This window comes from Octopus bimaculoides, chromosome 1, assembly GCF_001194135.2.
Source record: "Octopus bimaculoides isolate UCB-OBI-ISO-001 chromosome 1, ASM119413v2, whole genome shotgun sequence".
In the NCBI taxonomy this organism is placed as follows: domain Eukaryota; kingdom Metazoa; phylum Mollusca; class Cephalopoda; order Octopoda; family Octopodidae; genus Octopus; species Octopus bimaculoides.
Genome location: NC_068981.1, coordinates 2482366 through 2487842, shown reverse-complemented (window position 1 = coordinate 2487842; position 5477 = coordinate 2482366).

Sequence of the window (5477 nt, the reverse complement as noted above, 5' to 3'; positions counted from 1 at the left end):
TATATATATATGGCAAATAAGAAAATGGAGAGGATACAAAAAGGTCATACATCAGCCAGTAGACATTCTAGTATGTCTATTTATTCCAATGTCTTAGAATATATTAAATGATCAGCTTGTCAGTGGGTGCTTGTACCTACTGACAATCTCATCTTTTGCTCTTTTCTGTAATATTAGTACATGTGTATGTAATACAATATAATACATGGTTAGAACATGTGTATGCATTCATTTAATACATTGTAATACATTGGAATAAATAGACATACTGGAATGTCTACCAGCTGATGTCTGTTGATTTTGTATCCTCTCCACTTTCTTATTTGCCATATAAATTAAGAGTAAACCACCTTTTACCCCTGCCCATATATAACACTCAATTGTGAGCTTGCCACGCAATAACTAGCACCTGGGTATGAATATTTGGGTACACTACCAGCAGTATATTGGATAGGTACTATCCCTCGGTTGTTTGGTTTCCCAACCTCTAACTGACACAGATATATATATATATATATATATATATATATAGGTAATATAATCTTTTCTGCACAAGGCCCAAAATTTTGGGAGAGGGGACCAGTATATTAGATCAACCTCAGTACGTAACTGGTACTTAATTTTATTGATAATTAATTAATCTATTGTAATTAATTGACACAAAGGCAATGTATTTTAATGGAAATGCAGTAGTACATAGTGGGTTTGAATCTGAAACCACATGATTGCTGTGTGTGCTGCTTAATCACACAGCCAAAGATACATTTATATTGTTAAGAAACAAATTACATCGATGTCACTTATTTTAAGAAGTTCTGTTACGTGATTAAGTGGAAAACAATGTTATTAGGAATTCATATTGTTTTTTTGATTCCCACCAACAAGTTACAATTAACTTCAGTTCCTTATCAAGGTTGTGTTTAAAAATTATGAAAATACTTTAACATTTAACAAAAATCACATCAAAGAGGAAACGCTTGGGTATTTCTACCATTTTTCCCATCATGAAAAAAAGGATTATTAAAAAGAGAAGAAAATTAGTCAATAATATGTGCCAACCTGTTTGATAACTTCCCAATGGTTCCCAGGACATGTGTGTTTAACCTTAACTTGTGAGAATAATCAGAGAAACTGTTCCTGCTACTCTATATAGGAATGTTAAGGGAATGACTATTATTTTTAGCCTTTTATGCATATCAGTCTGCGGCCATGCTGGAGCACTGAAGAATTTTTAGCCAAATGATTCGACCCCAGTACTTATTTTTTTAAAACCTAGTACTTACTCTATTGGTCTCTTTTGTCAAACCGCTAAGTTACGGGGATGTAAACACACCAGCGGTGGTTGTGAAGCAATGGTGGGGGGAAACACAAGACACAAAGACAGAAACACACACACAAGGTGGGGGGGGAGCTGGCGAAATTCTTAGCAGTATTTCATGCTTAGCGGTATTTCCAGGGAGAAGAGTTTTAATTCCTTAACTCTTTCCCAGTAGCTGACATGTTGCATTGGGACAATTTTCTTAGTGTAGCTTTGTTGGATTGCTTCGAGTTCCGCTATGGATTTTTTATTGTGTGGTGACCATAGTTGGGAGCAGTTGTCTAAGCGGCCGAGTACGTATGTCCTCCAAGGGATCATCAATGTTTCCTTTTCTCTTGTTTTGAAAGTTCGGAGGATCCAGCCAGCCAGCCAGCCAGCCGTCTGCATTTTATTACCAAATTGGTAATATGCACCTGGAAAGATGCATCATTGCTCATGTCAATGCCCAGGTCATGCACTGATTTTGATTCGGGGATTTCAATTCCTCCTGGGCCAGTGTGTCCTGTCTGCATGTCGTTTAGCGTTGTGTGCTGGTAGCGTAGGGCCTGGAATTTTCCTGCATTAAACTGCATCTTGTTGTCCTCAGCCCACCTGCCTATTGCGTCCAACTCCCGTTGCTGAACATTTTGAATGGCAACTTATCTATCTCATATGCTTACTAAATGATATTTATGATTTGAACTGGTTCACTTTGGCCTAATAACTTAGTTATAGTCGTCGTCTGCACGAGTTAGGAAGGTCTTCGTTTTAAATATTTTAGAATATTTTTTTTCCTTTTTCTTTATTTTGAAAATCTAAAAAAATATTATATTTCTTGAAGAGAATTTTTTCTAAATACAAATCTTTCCATTTTCATAAATGAAGATTTCTCTTGCATTTCTGTTTTGGCGATGACTTTTAAAACAAAGTACGCACTGGACAAAATACTATGGGGAGGCAACTTAGACTAAACTTAAAGATCTGCTAAAATAAGGGAGTTTTCTCCCCTCGATGTACACTAGCTGGTCCAGTGATAAACGCGCAAATAGAGCTGACCTAAATTTCTACCAAGGAAAACTGATCTGTGATAAAGTTATAATGTTGAATGATAAGATTTCTAGAGTCAAAGTTATGAATGATTGTTCGGTCTGTGAGGTGGGTGTCCGTTGACAGTTTTAGTGATTATTCGAGTAGATTCTTAGCATAATACGTGGCAGTGGTGGTGGGTCTCCTGCAATAAAAAAAAACGTGAGATGTATTTCCTTGATTTAATAGGGATTTGATTAACTAATGGGTTCGTTCATATCTGGGAGATAGAAAGCTGTCAAGAGTGCTTTGTGTGTCAGTACGTCTGTCTGGAGCTGTAGGTGTGATGCAGCTAAATGACACGGGTACTTCACAATAGCAACTGATTCCTTTTGTGTGACAGACTTGTTGGTGTGAGAGAGGGTCAGAGTCAGGGGGGAGGTGGAGGCACCAAAATGGGGAAATAATCACACACACGCTCACACCCACACACACACACACACATGCGATGGCGGACTGGGTCTAAAAATATTGGTTGCCAAGAGACAAAGGGGCCCACCCACAACTACAACTATCATTTATTTATTTATTTTTTTTGTCTTCTGTTAAAAGTAAACACAGCCAGGCTAAAATAATTAATGCAGTCTTCCAAACTTGAGTGGATGGGCACCTTAGATACTAACATAGGCCCCCATATATGGATTCTAATGGCATAGGGGCCCACTTACCATCGGGCAAGCTGGCAACTTGGCCAGTCTGCCACTGCACACATGCTCACACACACAGTAATATATTTATACACATAAACACGCCCCTGCCCTAGTGGTTGGGAAACAAGCTTCTTACCACACAGCTACGCTTGTACCTAAAGATTTTTGAAAACTAGAAAGAAATGAAGTGAGCATGCTCTTTTGGAGATGCAATGTTTGTGTATATAAACAATCCAGTACAAATAAGCTGCGAGAAAAACTGGATATAAGGGAAATCAAGTATAGTGTGGCTGTGTGGTAAGGAGCTTGCTTCTCAACAATATGGTTCCAGGTTCAGTCCCACTGGGGCAAGTGTCTTCTACTACAGCTTCAGGCCAACCAAATCCTTCAGAGTGGATTTGGTAGATGGAAATTGAAAGAAACCCATCGTATACATACATGTGTGTGTGTGTGTGTGTGTGTGTGTGTGTGCATGTATGTATGTATTAGAGTGTCTGTGTTTGTCCCCCCACCGTTGCTTGACAACTGATGCTGGTGTGTTTATGTCTCCATAACGGCAGTTTGCTGAAAGAAACCAATAGAATAAGTACTAGGCTTACAAAGAATAAGTCCTGGGGTCAATTTATTCGACTAAAACCCTTTAAGGCAGTGCTCCAGCATGGCTGCAATCAAATGGCTGAATCAAGTAAAAGAATAAAAGAATAGTAGATACAGTGGTTCTTATCCTATTACTTTTTTGCTGAACCACAATATTACAGGGATGTAAACAAACCAGCACTGGTTGTCAGGTGGTTGTGGAGAAGAAACTCAGAGGTGCTGAAGTGGCTGTGTAGTAAGTAGCTTGCTTACCAACCACATGGTTCTGGGTTTAGTCCAACTGCGTGACACTTTGGGCAAGTGTCTTCTACTATAGCCTCATATATATACATATATATGATAGGCTTCTTTCAGTTTCCGTCTACCAAATCCACTTACAAGGCTTTGGTTAGCCTGAGGCTTGGCCGAACACCGGTCACGTGGGGAGAGAAGAGAGAGAGTTAGAGGCAGAGGGACAGAAGAAATAAGGAAGGGCAAGAAAAAATGACAGGACACAGTGAAGTGAAAAGAGGAGGGAAAGTGAGCATGAAGAGAAGGCAAGGAAATGTGTGTCTGTGTGTGTGTCTGTGTTTGTTCCCCAAACATCACTTGACAACTGATGCTGGTGTGTTTACATCCTTGTAACTTAATAGTTCGGCAAAAGGGACCAATAGAATAAGTACTAGGCTTACAAAGAATAAATCCTGGGGTCGATTTGCTTGACTAAAAGCAGTGCTCCAGCATGGCTAAAGTCAAATGACTGAAACAAGTAAAAGAATAAAATGCATAGACACACATGTACATATACATATATGTGTTTATATACAAGGAGGTGCTGAAAAGTTCTTGGCTTTGGGTAAAAGAAAATGCAAGAGGCGCAGTTAATCATGATTTTATTTAAGATATTCCTCTTTCAGATTCACATACTTATTGCAGTGGTCCTTCAATTTTTCTAAGCCCTGTAAAAGAACTCAAAAGGTTGGGCCTCTAGCTGGGCCTTTCATGATTCCCTGAAATGCAGGAACTTTCAGCACTCCATCATGTATAAAATTAAATTAAGGTTTAGAAAGTAGGCGTTAAATGCAGCATCCAAAACTTTTTTTCAGGGTAAGTCCCAGGTAGTGTGCTTGCAGACCACAGTCACCACTTATGGCTATCAGGTGTCATTAGCGTTACTCATGTTCGTCGGTGGATCTATGTCCGGAGTTCTATGGTGTGTCTAGGGTATATTTTAAATGATTGATGCAGAAGACAGAATGTAACTAGAAGCATTTATTAGCACAACCATAGTTTCTGCTTCATTCTGCACTGCTCCCTAGTGCATCAGATACCATTTCATCATCCCACGTCCACAAGGGAGCTGTGCAGAATGAAGCCGAAACGATTGTTGTGCTGATAAATGTTTCTAGTTACACTCCGTCTTCCATATCAATCATTTAAAACCATCATCATTATTTAATGTCCGTTGTCCATACATATAAATATGAAATTAATGTGGGCACCTGGATACAATATACACCACACAGGCAACATTTAGCCATCACTAATGGTGATGTGTTTGTGCTACAAACACATGTGTTGGTAGAAATAAGAATTAAACCACTTATGGCTGTGTAAAATCACATTTTTTATATACACTGACAGGATATAGAAGTGATGGAGGCACACTATTGACAATATCCATTAGGATGAAACTGTGAAGTCTGGTGCTCTAGCATTGCTTCACTCATGAGACAGTTGTCTACCCTGTCAGTATATAGAAATGTGCTTTTATTCAGCTACAAGTGGTTTAGCTGTTATTTCTAGCAGTATATGTGCTTGTAGCACAAACAATCACAATTAGTGATGACTACATATATATATATATA